The sequence below is a fragment of the Spermophilus citellus genome (genome assembly GCF_964194105.1).
Source record: "Spermophilus citellus genome assembly, chromosome: 16".
In the NCBI taxonomy this organism is placed as follows: Eukaryota; Metazoa; Chordata; class Mammalia; order Rodentia; family Sciuridae; genus Spermophilus; species Spermophilus citellus.
In genome coordinates this window covers 62,167,847-62,184,231 of record NC_138196.1, presented here as the reverse complement: position 1 = coordinate 62,184,231, position 16,385 = coordinate 62,167,847, and the positions used below count along the sequence as shown (strand labels likewise).

The following is a 16,385-nucleotide window of genomic DNA, read 5'->3' as shown; positions in this document are numbered from 1 at the left end:
AGACCCTGCCTCAAAATAAAACATAAAAAGGGCTGGGGATGTGGCTTAGTGGTTAAGCACCCTGGGTTCAATTCTTGACACCAAAATAAATATATAAATTTTGAGATAGGATCTCACTAAATTGCCCAGGCTGGCCTTAAACTTGAAATCTTCTTGCCTCAGTCTCCTGAGTAGCTCATATTATAGGTGTGAATCCCCCATGCCAGGCTATGTATCATTAATCCCTATTTTACTGTTGAGAAAATGGAGACTCAGAAATAACATTCCCAAATCTTAATGATAAATTATTATCTATTCTAATTCTGGTTATCATACTTAGCAAACATGTGATGGACACCTATTGTATACCAGGCACTAAAGCATAATGGCCACAAAGAGCAAAGACATAAGCAATCGCCCTCAAGGAGCTCACAGTTAGTGGAGAAGAGAGAAATTACATTCCAGCAGGGCACAGAGGCACTTGCCTGTGATTCCCAGCTTCTTGGGGGGATCACAAGTTTGATGTCTGCCTGGGCAACTTAGAAAGCTAGAAAGGAAGAAGGGAGGGAGGGAGGAGGGGAGAGAAAGAAAGAAAGAAAAAGAGAAAAGAAAAAAAGAAGTTACATTCCTCTGGGGTTTAGTGAAGACTTCCAAATAAAGGAGACACTCAGGCTAAAACTTGAAGGACAAGTAGAATACAGTGTAATGACAAAGGAAGGATGTGTGACTCAAAAAGGCAACATGTGCACCAACATGAAGATAGAAGACTCTAAAGTGTTGAATACAGTTCAGCAGAGCTACAGCTTAGTGTGCATGTAGGGAAAGTGGTGAGAGAATACTATGGTTTATTATATGCTCAGCATTTCAGTTTTCCTTTAAGTCTATTGGGGGAGGGGAGAATAAGAGACTTAAAGTAGGGAAATGACTTGATAAAATGTCATATGCATTTGAATTATTTGAAGATCAGTCCAGCAGCCACAAAGGCAGATTGGCAGTCATACGGTAGTAGGAGAAATGATGAAAAAATGCAAGCAAAATTCAATTTCTGTCAGTGCTGAGTCAGGGAATGATTTGGAAAGAAAAAAAGGAGGGGTGGTGGATTTGAAAGATATTTAGGAGGACCTGGTAACAGCTGCCAGGTGACTAGTCTTAGCACCAGATGGGTCATGGTGTCATTCGTGGAAACTAGGAGAATGGACTATGGTTGTTAAACCAAGACCAGGAATAAACCCTGTTTTGAGCATAGAGTTTTTAAAATCTACATCCATCTATATGGAAATATCCTCCAACAAGGAATTGGATGTTCAGGTCTCTTGCTCCAGAAAGAGGTCTGAATTGTAGAGAGATATGTCATCAACATAACTGAAACCATAGAGTAACTAGTAATGTTTGTAACATGCATCGAGTACTATCTATATATCTGGCAATGTGCAAAACATTTTTAGTAGATTATCTCATTTAATCCTCACAACCACCTCATAAACATACATGATTAAGTATTGCCTGGGGAGAGGGTTTATATAAGAACAGAACTCTGAAACAACACACTGAGAATTACATCTAAAAGCACTTTTCCCCCTATATTGCACAGATATGGGATTTTTTTTAACATAACCACTCAGACTTAAGAGCAGAAGGCTGCATGTCTATCTCCAATTGGCTGAATTCTCAGTTCTATCGTCACCTGGGACAGTATCCTGGAGTGGATGTTGGGGCTGAGCATTCTTACACTGTCTATAGACTCTGCTGAGGGAAACTCCCTTAGACCTGGTGTTACTCAAAGTTCTTTCAGTCCCCAGGTCATCAATGTTCTTCAGTTTTAAGGACCTAAAGGAAAAGATGACTTCAGTTTGGTGAAGCTGCCTGGTCCACTACACACCCAGGGAAACATATCTTGACTGTGCCTCTGAAATACTTTGGATGCAAGCCAGTCCATCAACCCAGCTGGTTAAGATTGACCAGGGTGGGGAGGGCAGGAGGGAGGGGTAGTCCCAGGCCTCATTTTCAACATAGCATCTGTCCCCTGAGACATAATCTTATATAATCTCACAGCAAGGGCAGGTTTACTACCTCACTGTTAATGGTGGATAATTCTTTTAACATATTATTTATTTATTATTTTTTTTAGTTCTGTTTGGACACAATGCATTTATTATTTATTTATTTATTTGGTGCTGAGGATTGAACTCAGTGCCTGGCAAATGCTAGGTGAGCACTGTGCCACTGAGCCCCAACCCCAGCTCCTACATATTATTTTTTATTTGTTCTTTTTAGTATACATGACAGTAGAATTTATTTTGACATATCATACATACATGGAATATAACTTCCCATTCTTGTGGTTGTACATGATGTGGAGTTACACTGGTCGTGTATTCATATATGAACATAGGAAAGCTATGTCTGATTCCTTCTACTGTCATTCCCCCCACCCCCATTCTCCCCTGTCTTATCTGGTGAACCTCTACCCCTCCCCCCGCCCCCCCCACCGCATCACCATTATGAGTCAAAGTTCGAATATCAGAGAGAACATTATAGGCCTTTGTTTTTTTGGGATTAGCTTACTTCACTTAATATGATAGTCTCCAGTTCCATCTCTTTACTGGCAAATGCCATAATTTCATTCTTTATTGCTGAGTAATATTCCATTGTGTATAGGTACCACATTTTCTTTATCCATTCATCTGTTGAAGGGCACCTAGGTTGGTCCCATTGCTTAGTTATTGTGAATTGAGTTGCTATGGACATTGATGTGGCTGTGTCTCTGATTTTAAGTCCTCTGGGGATATGCAGAGGAGTGGGGTAATTGGGTCAAATGATGATTCCATTCCAAGGAATCTCCAGACTGCTTTCCAGAGTGGTTGCACCAATTTGCAGTCCCAATAGTTGATAATTCTTATTAGCTCCTCTACTTGCCCTTAGTATTGATTATTTGGAAGTTTATTGTGTGAGGGGAAAGGATCAGTTGAATACTATTGTGAACATTATCTTTACTTAATAATTTTGCCTCTTTGTTAGGTTTGACTAGGGGTTTTCCTGTCACACTGGACTCAAGACTTCAGAAACAAGACTTGCTGTTGCACTTCTCATTAGAAGGCCCATAACCTTGTCCCAGTGGTCTTTGAGGGCTCAAGTTTCACTCAACAGAGCTAGTAAGTTTAGATAAGCATCACTCATGTGAAATAGTACTGACTTGGAGTTTGGCTTTAAATGTGTGCTTCCAATTATTCTTGGTCTGCATGAGAAAGCAAGGTGAGGACTGCAGATGACTGAGTTGGTAGGAGGCAGTAGCCTAAAGACTTGATCCATGCTTATATAAACCTGCTATAGATCTGGACTGGCAGGCCCCATATCTCCAATAATTTTCTTGGAGGAGGATGGCATTGGGTAGGAGGCCAGCCTAGGCTCTCCAGCTGTGTGACCTGAGGGAGTCAGCTCTCTGGGCCTCACTGTAATCATCTAAGATAAAGGTGCTAAAGCACCTCTAAAGCCCTTTCCAAGATTAACATTCTCAGTACTTCATAAAAGAATGAGCAAAGTTCTCATGTTGGCTGTAAAGATTCCATCTGATATGGGTAAAGGGCTCATTGAATGTTCATACACATATCAGAGAACATGAGAGCAGAGTTGGATTTTGGAACAAAAAGATCACTTATTAAAATTTAATATTTATTTGGATGTGTATATATTTTATATATTTGCATGCCTACATAAACACACATTATATGTATAGAGAAACACCCAACGGAAGATAGATCTAGAGAAACTATCTGGTCAAGACACACAGCAGGTTGATGGCAAAGCCAGATCTTAAATACAGTTTTCTAACTATTGGTTGGGTAATTTGCCCACTGTTCTCTGTGTATATCATACACCAGAGAGCTGGAAGATTTGATAAGATTCATGTTTAATCAGCTCCATGTGTGCTGTGCTTCCTTCCCCCACCGTCATCAATATTGTGTTAGAAAAACCTGCATGTTCTGGCGACAGCATGGATCTTCTTTTAAATGGGAGTCCTAAGAACTCACCCCTTCCTTTAATTCTAAGTCTGCATGTCAATTTACTGAAGGATAATATCCTGGGATCATTTTTCAGAAGTGATGAAAGGAGTCCATTTAATAAAAGAGACTAAAAGAGAAATTATTTGGCTTGTTCTCCCACTGAGGGTGAGGTGGGATACTGAGCCCAGCCTTCACTGGGCAAAGGAAGTAGGTATTTCCTAAGGTCCATCTTAGCTGTGTGCCCTGGGAAAATGACTACCTTTGGGAGTCTCAGCTACCTTCCAGTAAATTCAGAAGTTGAACATCACTCTAAGGACTCCCAACATCCTGAGATTTCCTCTGGAGAGATTCCTGAAGCAAACTACCTAACCTTGAGCCAACTATTTATCCTCTGCCTCTCTCTTCTGGGTGATTTTTTAAAAATGGGATACTGGTCTAGATAATAGCAATAAGAGAAGTTTTGCAACCAAATCTTGCTTAGATCAGTATTAAAAAGTGGATTAGCAGGTTATTGCCTTCACTTAGTTTTTTCTGTGTACATTAAGTTTTTAATAAGTGCCCCCTATATTCCAAGCAATGTGCTAAGGCGTAGGGAGTCAGTCAGCGTATATTGACCATATTAAAGAAGCGGTTTCCCACAGGAAAATGTGCATTTACAGAAAATGGCATTGTATGGTGCCCAAAGACACTTAGCATCTGAGTAGACGAGGCTTCAACTCTGCCACAGCTGACTGTGGGTCTTACAACCTCTCAGACCTGGTCCCCACAGCAGGCCTATACTCAAGAGTCCCTTCTTGGTGTAGATTCTGTTCCTGGCAGGACCCATTTAGTGTAGTGCCTGAGATACTGCTTCACGCAAACGCAAAAACGCCCTGGGTAACCTGAGCCTGCGGCTCCCTCCCAATCGGGGAGAAAAAAAAGTGGGGAGCGGGGATCGAAAGAAAAGAGAAAAATACTGAGAAACATGTTTTGGCAGGCAAGGCCTTCGGAGACTACCATATGTGCTCCATATTGAGCAACCCCTGGTCTTTGATGTTTTTCTGAATGTAAAGGCATTATTCTTTCTCAAACTGCGGCTAAGTAGTACAGACATTAAAACAATGAGGCCAGGACGTGCGGACGCGGGTCCAAGTGCTTAATTCGTCCTTCACCCAAGTGCCTGCCACCAGTTAGCTCCTCACTTCGTACCCAGGCAAGCTGGCAGGGCTGCCATCCCCCGGGTCCCATCCCCCTTTCCGACCCTGGAACACCTAAGCGCCAGGTTCGGAAGTGAGGACTTTCCCAAAAGCCGGGCGAAAACTCCCCAGATGTTTCCTGTGTCACGGAAACGAGCCCAGGTTGGATCGGAAGCATTCTTACGACGGCGGGGTCCCGGGACCCGCCAGGCGCCGCGAGCCCGGCTCCCCCGCGAGCTGCTGCGGGGTGCGGCCTCCTGCGCTCCCGGGGTTCGCGCCCACCCGGCTCGCCCGGGAGGCCCGGGAGAGCGGGAAATAAAGGGCGAGGTGGTGGTGGACATTTTATTACGTGAGGAATTATGAATCACAACCGAAGATCCCTAGTAAATTTACACCGTAGTCTTTGGGGAGTTTATTAAAGAGTCACTGAGGCGCCTATTGTAAATTCCTCCTTCCCTCCGCTTCCTCTTACCACCGCCGGGCACCACGGCGGCCTGTAAATCAGGGTCTGAATCCACTCGAGGTCTCTTCGGGGAACTGCCCTTTCTTTCCCCGGCACAGAAAGGCCGGGGCGCGGCGGGAAGAGGTCGCCAGCCCGGGACAGGACAGACCCCGCGAGGATCAGCAAACTGAGGCCCGCCAGAGTGGGCGGGGTGGGGAGGGCTCACCCGCGAGAGTAGGGCGGCCAAGCTCCCGCCGCTTCCGGGTCTCGGCAAGCACTTCCGGGGTGCCCGCCAAGCTGCTGGGGGCTCGGCGCTGACGGAGAATCCTAAGGAGTGTTCGGCCTCCTGGTCGCGGCTCCGGCCAGGAGGAATCAGTAACATCGTGGCCGATAATACCGGGGTGGGAGACACCAGGGCCCCCTCTAGCCCAGGTCAACCCCAGTGCTCAAGCACTTAAGTCCCTGCTGCGTTCGGGAATGTTCTGGGGAGCTTCAAAGCTGAGCACCAGGGCGCAGCCGCAGCCTCCCGCATTCTCCTGCACTAGTGCACCGCCTGGGCTCTCTTTTGCCCTGAGTGATTCAATGGGCCTAAGACAAACGGGCCTTTCTGCACCCAGGCCTCTGGGAAGGTCTCTGCTCCTAGTTATCTAGAGTGTGCCTGGACTTGGTCTGATGGGCCCTGCTCTCTGATCCTTTCGGGACAGAAAGGAAAAAAAAATCAGACAAAGGTCACAGCAGTGCCCGGCTTGTGTAAAACTAGTCTGCTGGAGCCAGCTTCTCTGATGAAGAGGCACAAATTATCCAGGAAGAATCGGACTGTGTTTGGGCATTGGGTTGAAGGTGGGAAAGAATCTGAAAATAATCTCATATGTGAGCTTGAAATGAACCGTTCAGCCACAGGACACACACTTATCCCTTTACTTCCAATTGCTTCCGAATAATTACCACTTCTCCATCGGAGCATCCTTCTGCCAACCGGGATTAATAGTCTAAGCGACTCCTGTGCTTAGGCCACCTATGACCAGGTTCCTGTACTAAACCTGTCTTGGGACTGGGAATTAGTGCTAGTGAAAGGAAGGAAAGGAATTCATTAATATTACTTCTTATCTGTTACTTTTTTCTGCAATGAATCAAAAGCACCCGGAGAAGAATATAATATCGCACGCCTGAACCTCAGGCTTAGCTTCCTTTTTCTGACCCTTCCTCAACCCAGCATTCCCTCATCAGATTTGGAATTCTCCTTATGGGGAGTGGGCGGGGAAATGGTCCAGGTAAGTATGGGAGCCACATGGTCTAGCGAATTGAAAAAAGGAAAATCATCTCCAAATGCAGTCGGGCAGGTGGGGGTAGATGGAAGCCGAAAAAGAACGAGAAATCTGAATTATCCCGAAGACAGCAGACTCCATACCGGGTGGTGAGGTGTGAGAAACAGCACTGGAGCACTGGAGTCAGAAGTTTCCGCAGCTTTTAGATAACTTCCTGATCTGCAGTAAAGTTCACGTTACTGAGAGGATGTTTCCGCTGTTGGTTGCCTGGCTTCTTTCTCTCCAAGTCTGGAAGTTCACGAGATTTTACTGAGTCTCAATTGAAAATGGTACCGGCCCAGTGTAGTCCTGGCGATCTGGTACTGCATGGGTGGGACCGAGATAGTGACTGGCTCACTGAGCTGTTGACTCCTCGGCTCTCACCTGCAAGGTGACTCGCTTCTGGTTTCCAAATGGAGAATCCAGCTGTCCTCCTCTAGCTGTTAACCTGTTTCTGACCTTCTCCAAATGGTCCAAACTAAGCTTCTCTCTCTCTCTCTCTCTCTCTCTCTCTCTCTCTCTCTCTCTCTCTCTGTGTGTGTGTGTGTGTGTGTGTGTGTGTGTGTAAAATTCCAAGCGTCTTCCGAGGCCCCGGCGCCTTCCGGCTTTGGCAGCCCAGTTTCTGGAATGTGATCATGCATAATTAGGGCCTGACCACTATGGAAATATATACAAGATGTTTTCTTTACTGGAAAAAAAAAAATTAAAAGAGATTTGGCGCACTCCGCGGGGCTCCGAGCGAAGCAGCGCTCACCTAAAGGGCCTACCACCTGCCGACCTTGAACCAACCCCTGCTGGGAGAGGGCTGGCGGGTGGAGCTCAGATCCTAGCAGTTCCCCCACCATTCATGCCGGGGTTGCATCTCGGGGTTCCCCCTCGGCCAGTACTGGTCTCTCCTCTTGTCCCTATGGCCAGTGGACCTCGCGTCGCTCTCCAAGTCATACACGTGGGAACTGATCCACGCGGCAGGAAAGGAAGGGAAATCGGTGCTCCTTCTGTAACTCAAAGAGTTTTAGCATGGGTTCCGGCCAGCTTGGAGAGACTCTCCCGCGGCAGTCGAACATTGGCTTCTCTGAGGTGCTGCGGTGGTTAGGCGCGGGGTATAAACAACTGTCTGAATAACTATTGCAAGAATACAACGGGACCTTGCTCGACAAGATCAGAGAATGCACGTGGAGGCAAGACTGAGAAGGAGCTTGTAAGACCTCAGGGAAGGAGTGAATTTGGCAGAATCACGGGTCTCTGTGTGGACTCCGGATCTGGGAGGTTACTCCTCACAGTGGTAAGGGAAGATGATTGTCAGATCACATTTTTCCGAGTTTCTACAGCGAAATGCGAGGTTTTCCCGAAAACTCGAAGAAAAACAGAGCGATGAGGATGACCAAGTCTAGAAGGGGTACTTCCCCAATGTTTAGCAAATATCCCGTTTTGCAAAGACAAAGACAAAAAGGTCCAGATGATGTCGACTAGAGATAACAAAGCTAGTCCAGAAGCCAAGACCCTATCCACTTGTACCTGACTCCGAATCGCATACAGCACTTGCCACTCACTCTAATAAGCGACTCTTAAGAACATTCCTGATTGTACAAAAGTGGTGAGTCTGTCCAAACTCCAGACGGCTTTTAGAACTGTGTCATATTTAGTAAAAGAGATTTACACTAAATCCGCTGTGAAGGAAGAAACCGGGGTGGTAAGTTTTCTTAGATAAGACAGAAATGTCTTCTAATTCCCAACGACTAATTGTTTCAAGCAATTACTTTCCAGCCCCGCATAACTGCAAACGCCAGACCACAGAGCCCAACCGGTGGTCACCACCTCCTACCGCATCCAGCGGATACCCAAGAAGCGACTATTGACACTGCTTCCTGGTGCGATCACTAGCTGGTAGACTTTGCTCACTACCGGAGCTGCACTGTTTTTCTCATTTGGAACCTTTCTTTTTGCTCTTGGCTTAGGAAATCACTCTGGTCATTAATAACTGCAATAAGATCACTCTGGTGAGGAGCCCAGAGGTTCCGCTGCCGTCGGCGGGCTCAGTCCGTTCCTCCGGTGGGGGAAAGCCTGCAGTGGACCTGCCCGTGCCACCCAGGGCTTTTCTCACCCCATCTCCCAGCCACCTCCGGCTTTCCCTGGCTGCGCCAGTGTGTAAGGCCTCCAGGACACTAGACCCGCTTGTCTGCTAATGTGCGGTTTCCAGGCAAAGAACTCCAGAGACACAAGGAATGTGGGCTCTAGAAAGAACGTGGAGAAAATCAGAGAAGCGCTGCAGCTACGGTTGTTGGAAACAGGCGAAATTCTGAGTGCCCTTTGAAATTTGTGCCCGATTCTTTTCCTTCTTTTATTCCTTTCCCTCTCTTCACATGCTTTCATGTTCTTTAAATTTTCCTCTTGACTTTCTTGATTTTTAGAGTTTCCAAGCCGCTGGAGTCCCTGTGAGAAGAGAAAATGTCACTTTGGGATCACTGCTGTCCTCAGAGAAGGGAAGACCAAGTTCAATTGTAATTGGCAACCTAATTCCAGTCTCATGTTCTTGTGGTCAGCTTCTTCCGCCCTGTGTTCCTAAAGTGGAGCCACCAGCCACATACAACAGCAGAAACTATGTGCAGAGGATGGTAAGGACAGAAAGACAGCAATGCAGTGCTGCTTCTTGAACTTCGTTTTCACTTGTTTGTCAGTCTTAATTGTCACCACTGAGTTAATCAATAACTGTAACTGAGGGAAATAAATCACTGTAGACCCTCATTCTCCCATCTCAAGGACTATAAAATAACTTAATGCACACTTGTAGGGTTAAAAAGTAGCATCAAATGACCACTCATTTAGCTACCTCTAGGTTTGAAATAGTTTTCCAGGTTGGCATGCCTGTAATCCCAGCTGAGGCAGGAGGATCATGAATCAAAGCCTACCTCAGCAGATTAGCAAGGCACTTAGCAACTCAGCAAAACCCTGTCTCTAAATTATATATATATATATATATATATATATATATATATATATATATATATATATATATATGACTAGGGATGTGGCTCAGTGGTTAAGCAGCCCTGGGTTCAATCCCTGGTATTAAAAAAAAGAAAAATGTTTTCCGGGAGAAATTAGAGTCCAGAATCTTTAGAGTAGCCAAAAAAAAAAAAAAAAAAAAAAAAAAAACACACAAAAAACAAAAAACAAAAAACCAGGAACTGTACCTGATATACCCACATAATATCACTTCCATGCACAAAGGGAGGGAGAAATGGTTCAACAGGGATATGTGTGGCTTCAAGAACTATTTATCCTTAATGCCCACCTGGGGTTAGTGGCTGCCTCAAAGAGAAGAAGGCAAGGTCCCTTTCCCCAGATTTGTTTGTTTGTTTGTTTTTGGTGACTGGGGATCTTGCTCAGCCCCAGCAGATCAAGAAAGTGAACGGAAGATGGGGGATGTGGGGAGAAAGTAGCTAGATAATGGAGAATATCTATACTGGGATTGTCTTTGTAGAAGAGGAAGTGTGGGATGTGGGTTTCTCCCCAAGCAACCCCTGTACTACAGATGTCTCTCCCAGTAGGCCTGCATACTGGCTGCCTACAGAGAAGCTTCCTGGCTTTGCCTGTTCTGTTTCATCCCTCCTGCCTTCTGGAGATTTCTCAACTCCAAAAGCTAAGGCATTTTCTCCAGAGTGTAAACAGTCACCAGCCTATATAGATGAGAAAGAAATCCATGACACTATAAAGCAACTACTGAATAAGGGGTGGCAGGTAGGTAGAAGGGCAAAGAATGGGAGGTGGAGCTTCTGGGGCTGACACACACTCAGTCCTCTCCCAGCTTAGGGTTAGGTGATCCCTTTTGCTTACTGAACAATCTTCTAGCCCTTGCAATGGTGGGCATCAGCAAGATAAGAATAAAGTTAATTCCCTCCTTAACCTCCCCAGGCTTCTAAGCTTGAGTTGTCCCTGTTCCAGGCTGAAGGGGGAGCTTTGTGCTCAGTTCATGAACAGAACTTTGTGCTCAGTGATATGAACAGAAACTCAAGTCCAAGAATTTGAGTTTAAATCTTCTTAGGACCTGGCGAGGTGGGGCAAGAAAAGTGACCTCTGAGGGACATATGTGTAGTGGATGCTGAATTGAACTCCTGCTTTAGTAAGAGAACTTACTTCCCTTGAGTATTTTGGAGGAATAGTTATTTGGGAACTACTGCTTAAAATAGTCCCCAAAGCTTCACATTCTTAGAACAGGATTTCCCATCACTTAAATTGCCCTCTAAGAGTATATGGTAAAGGCTCTTGGAAGGCAGTTCAACTCCTTCTCCCAGATTACCAAGAAGTCTGATCCAAGTTGAGGACCTCCCTGGGAGCCATCAAGTCCCAGAAGAGTTTATTTGGATGCACAGATTTATGGCTCTGGGCAGGTCTGTCCTCTTTGTACCTCAGTTTCCCTGCAGGTACACAGGGGTTTGGAAATGCTCTCCCTGCAGTTTGTGAAGAATAAAAAATATGCAGTCTGCAAAATTCTTAATATTTAATAGGTGCTCATTAAAAGTTAGTTTCTTCCCCCCATGTCCTGGAGGTATGGGGTGGGCAGATTTTAATATTCCTATTGATGAAAAAGTAAGGTGGGATTGTGGAGAAGTCACAGAGGACCATGCCTGAATTCCCTAGACTTTCCCCACTGAAGCCCAAAGGTCACCAGATTCAGTACTGTTAAGTCCTTCCAGGACCCTCCTAAGTTAAGGGCCAGGACAGAGGTGTTTAGTGTTCTATTCAGAGCCCAATCTACTGTACTGGGGCTAACTGGGCTCTCTGAGAATCCCACTGCCAAGGTCTGGGAACAAGTGGCTCAAATCCATTAGGTAACCAATGAGAAAGCCACTCTCGGTGCTGGGAACCCTGGCTTCTCCCAGGTCCTACTCACTGCTTTCCCCTGAGTGCCAGGGCCTTCATCATGCCTGCCCAAGCAAAGTTCTAACTACCCCACCCCTCACTCAGGTTTACACAGCATTGAGGCTCTCAGATCTGCAACTGGGGAAGGGCAGAGGAGGGTGTAGGAAGCATTACCATCCGCAGCTTCAGAGCCTCCTAGTGTCCAAATGCTACTAACCAGTCTTGAAAAGAAGGCTGTGAGGTGGTGCCCAAGCCCAACTTCTTCCACAAGACCCAGACATGGCTCTGTTCTTTTATTTATTTACCATTTTGTGGTGCTGAGGATCAAACCTAGGGCCTCTGATGCTAGGCAAGAGGTCCATCACTGAGCTACATCCCCAACTTGGCCCTCTTCCTTTAAAAATCACCCATGTCTGTCGGGCACACCTGTAATCCCAGCAGCTAGGGAGGCTGAGACAGGAGGATTGAGAGTTCAAAGTCAGCCTCAGCTAAGCAACTCAATGAGACTCTATCTCTAAATAAAAATACAAAATAGGGCTGGGATATGATTCAGTATTCCAGCGCACTGAGTTCAATTCCCGAACTCTCCTCCCCCACCAGGCCAAATCACCAATCTCATCTCATACTACTATTAAAAGCTACTACCCTATTCCCAAGTCCTGTCTTCCCACAATGGCTGCCTCTACTCGCATGCAAAGAAATCCTGAGACTTCCTCCACACCTGAACTCCCACACCCAGTTGCCACCACCAGCACCTTACTAGGCTCTGGGGGCCAGTCTGAGGAGGAGAGAAGGGGAGAAACAGCCTCCGGCTCAGGGCTCACAAGGAGAGAACAAGCCTCTTTGGTATCACTAGAAGGCAGTGGGGAGGGAGGGCTGGCTTAGTTCATGGAAGTGTTTAACAGGTTCATTGCCATTACTGCCTAACAGGGTGTGAAAAGTAATATGAATGTGAAATACTGTGGGAAAATGGAGAGCTTCCAAAGCAGGCAGCCAGGCCCCTCCTCTGGATGGCCCAGAATCCCTGCTGCCCCTTGCGTCGCTCTAGGAGTCGCTGCTACTGGCCTGGAACCTCAGAGGAAAATTGGAGCAAGAGAAAAGAGACTGGGGCGGGGAGTGGGGGCGGGTCTTAGCACAGAGTCCACCAGAGCTAGAGATGGGGACCCAGCTGGCAGCGTCTGGGAAAAACCTTAGTACCTCCCTGTTGGCTTCCTTCTTCTGGCTGCTAAGGTTGACACAGGAAGTCTTCTGGAACTTCCCCTATTCCCACTTAATGTGCAGAGCAAGATATGAGGGCAAAACTGAACCGTATGGAAAGGTTGAAAACGAGATTTTACTTATTTTAAGAAATCCACTGGGAAAAGGTGACGAGGTTCTGTTCTTGCTTCTGTAGAAAGAAGTCAGAGTGGAATGCCAAGATCCTAGACTCCAGATAGAGTGCACAATCCCGGCAAAAGTGCCCACGCTACGCCCTGCAGACAAGGTCCCCTCCTCGTGGTCTAACAATACACATCCATTTCAATATTTATGGAAGGGTCAGACTTTCCCACTTCCCAGGCCTCAGCAATCCCTAGTCGCAGGCAACAGGGGGAGCCAGACCACTTACCCCAACTCATTCTCTGAACTAGGTAGGTGCCCGAGCGACTTCTTTGGGTGAGGACAAGGACTATCAGAAGGAAGCCCGGCAGGGGGCGGGGTGCTGGTCTCCCAAGGTGCAGGGCGAAATTACACCTCCCCACCCTGGCGCAGAGCGGAATTACACCTCTCGGTTCTTAGCTTTCTTGTATTTCTCCTCCGCATTCCAGACGTGAGTGACCAGTACGCACTCAGGGCCTATCCCGTCCAGATAAGTACTGGAGGCCAGGGCAGCAGGGATGCTAATGCCATTTCACGGGGTAGACACCAGTGCATTCGTTTGGTGAGTTACCAAACTCCCACATTTTCTATTTACAGGGCCGGGTACCGAGACGAAACAGCAGGCCTATCTATTTAGAACATTTCCGTAAACCAGACCACATCGGAACAGCCAGGTGACGATGCTACTGGTTGCAGAAGGTGCAGAAGGTACCAGGTTTGAAAACAGCATGTTTTTCTACCGTATAGATTGAATGCTGAGGAATACTCAATTGGTGGCCGGAGTCACTGGGTTTCTAGTGCAAATAACTCAATGTTCTAATCATAAATCAAAGTTCCAGGATCTGCTTTTTCTTTCGAGGGGCACTGTATAAAAAAGGATGTGTGTGTGTGTGTGTGTGTGTGTGTGTGTGTGTTGCACGCACGCGCGCGTTGGGAGATCAGAACCAAACGCTCCCGCGGAGGAGGGGATGGGAAGGAACCGCGAGGACTCGGAGGCCAAGTCTTCAAAATAAAGTTCTTATCGGTCCTGAGATTCCAACGTCTGTCATCGAGGCCTGAACCCCCAAAGTTGCACCTGGCGCTCCTCATCTCAGCGAGCACAAAGGACTCTCAAGAGGGAGTCGGTACGGGCGGCTGTTGCCTCCTTGGAGGGCGGAGGCAGCGGAACGTGGACTCGCAGTCTCTCCCCCCGGCTCTGCGCCCAGCGCCTGAGGCCTGGCGGCTGCAGGGCTAACCCCCATTCTTCCCTTCCTTCCCCGATGAGCTCACTTCCTCCCGGCGCAGCTGCCTTCGGTCGGCTGGAGCCGAATCCCGGCCCGCGGCTGTGGCGGGCGCGTGGGGGCCTTCTCTGTGCTCCTCTCCCGCCTGGAGCGCTTCTTGGAGAGACGGACGGGAACTGAAAAGCAGTCCTTACTAAGAAAAGGGAAAGTGGAAATCTCTGAAATTAAAGGAAATGGCTTCTTTCGTGGCCAAATTAAGAGCGCGGACTGGAAGGCATGGGAGGCCGAGGCGATTCTTCTAGATGCCCCCCTGGACTCAGGCCCAGCGTCTGGGTCTCTCTCCCTTCCTCCTCGCCCCCTTTCTCCACCGCCCCATTTCCCCTTGCTTTTCACTTTTATTCACTTGTGTTTTAAAAATTCATATACGGGCACATTTAAAAAGCAATTTCGCGTTTTAATGTCGGCAGCAGCAGAGGGAGAATTACAAATAGGATTGGATTTAATTAGCTGGTAATGCTCCTCTCATGCCCTATAATTAAACAGAAATTCTAGTGGTGCTTCAGGGTCCACAAGTGATTATTACAAGCATATTTTACATTAAAACTCTGTCCCCGGGGTGTAATCCAGGATCTGGCTCCATTTATTCGGATTTCGAACCTGAGCACTAGGACAGAACACTGTTCCCCAACAGTAGAAGGCTGGCTTATTGGGGGCAGTCTTTGGTTTCCTTAGCTGATTTTAATTTTTGTCCTGTTGTGTTTCTAAGGCCTAAGGAAAGACAGCTGAAAGCTCTTGAGGCCATTTTGTATCTGGCCAGAGCACCCGTACCCTCAGACTCCATTAAGACACCCCCTCAATTTTTTTTTTTTTTTAATTTGTGAATTCGTGCAAAACCCTGAGCCACTTTGGTGGTTCCTCATCATATACAAAAGAAGCACATTCAGGGAGCGCGGCGGCGGCAGCAGATCTGTTTTGGATGCCCTTCAAGGTACTGCAGTGCCCTATAGGGATCCAGAAGCCCCATTTCGCAGCGAAGCAATCCCTGAACTCTCCAGCATTTCACCTTTCTCCATCTACCAGCCTCCCTCCTGCTGCGATTCCTTGTGAATCCACGTTAGTTCCCTAGCGGGTCACAATCTCCCTCCAGCCAGCAACAGGACCCACCAGAAACCGGTACCCGAGCTCACCCTGGTACCCCGAAGTCGCGATTGTTTCCCATCCCGCCTTTGCAGCTTGACAATCTACAGGCTTTAAGCGAAGCGCGAAGCGCGTGTCCGTGTTGTCACCAGATCCACTAGCGCTTTTGATGAGAGCTGCTTCCCTTTTGGAAACATTATTCCCTTTCCCTCTCGGGAGGGAAGAATCTATCCTCCTGGGCCGGCTTAGAAAAATAATAACCAAGACAAAGTATCTGTGGTGTGAAAACCCGGGCCTCTTAACAGCTGTCTTGGAGTGCAGTGAAAATCTTTCAGGAAATGGCGGAGATAGGCCTGTTCAATTAACCGACCCCCCGATTGTCATTTCTCTGGCTATCTCTTTTCCCTCCTGGCTCTCTAAGTCCCCCCGCCCCCCCAAAAAAAAACCCCACAATATTTCCTGCTGAAACTTCCTCTTTATGTCTCTATATTTCTTAAACAAGAGATCTCTGAAACTGCCCAAGAAGGGGAGAGGTGCCCATGACCCCCAATTTCACTAATTAGTGACACATGCTGGCCAGGTACCAGAAGCATCTATAGACCTCAGCCTTCTCATCTGCAGAGAAGTGTTATACCACTAAAATTCAACACTTTTAACACAAAAAATTCTTTTGTGTTCATATGCATACACACATCCTCTCTCAATATATATATATATGTGTGTGTGTGTGTGTGTGTGTGTGTATACATATATATGCGTGTATGTATATATACATATATATGTGTGTATACACACACACACACACAATGTTCTGTGTAAGATGAAGATGAGAAGAACAACTTTCTACTACTGAGCTGCATCCCCATCTCCACTTAAACTTCTCAGAATGCCCTCTTTGGTTCTTCCTGGAA

The 16,385-nt window shown here is 46.9% G+C and overlaps 1 protein-coding gene across 2 annotated transcripts in view; it reads right to left on the bottom strand.

Moving 5' to 3' along the window:
- HAND2 (heart and neural crest derivatives expressed 2) overlaps positions 1-16,385 on the bottom strand; it is a 35,941-nt gene that overhangs the window by 989 nt on the left and 18,567 nt on the right. Inside the window, exon 3 of one of the 2 annotated variants that reach the window (XR_014019131.1) lies at positions 434-526. The exons of the other annotated variant lie outside the window; for it this stretch is intronic. The gene's annotated coding sequence lies outside the window, so the exon portion shown is untranslated. Of the gene's footprint in view, positions 1-433; positions 527-16,385 lie in introns of those variants that run through there. 2 annotated transcript variants of the gene reach the window in all.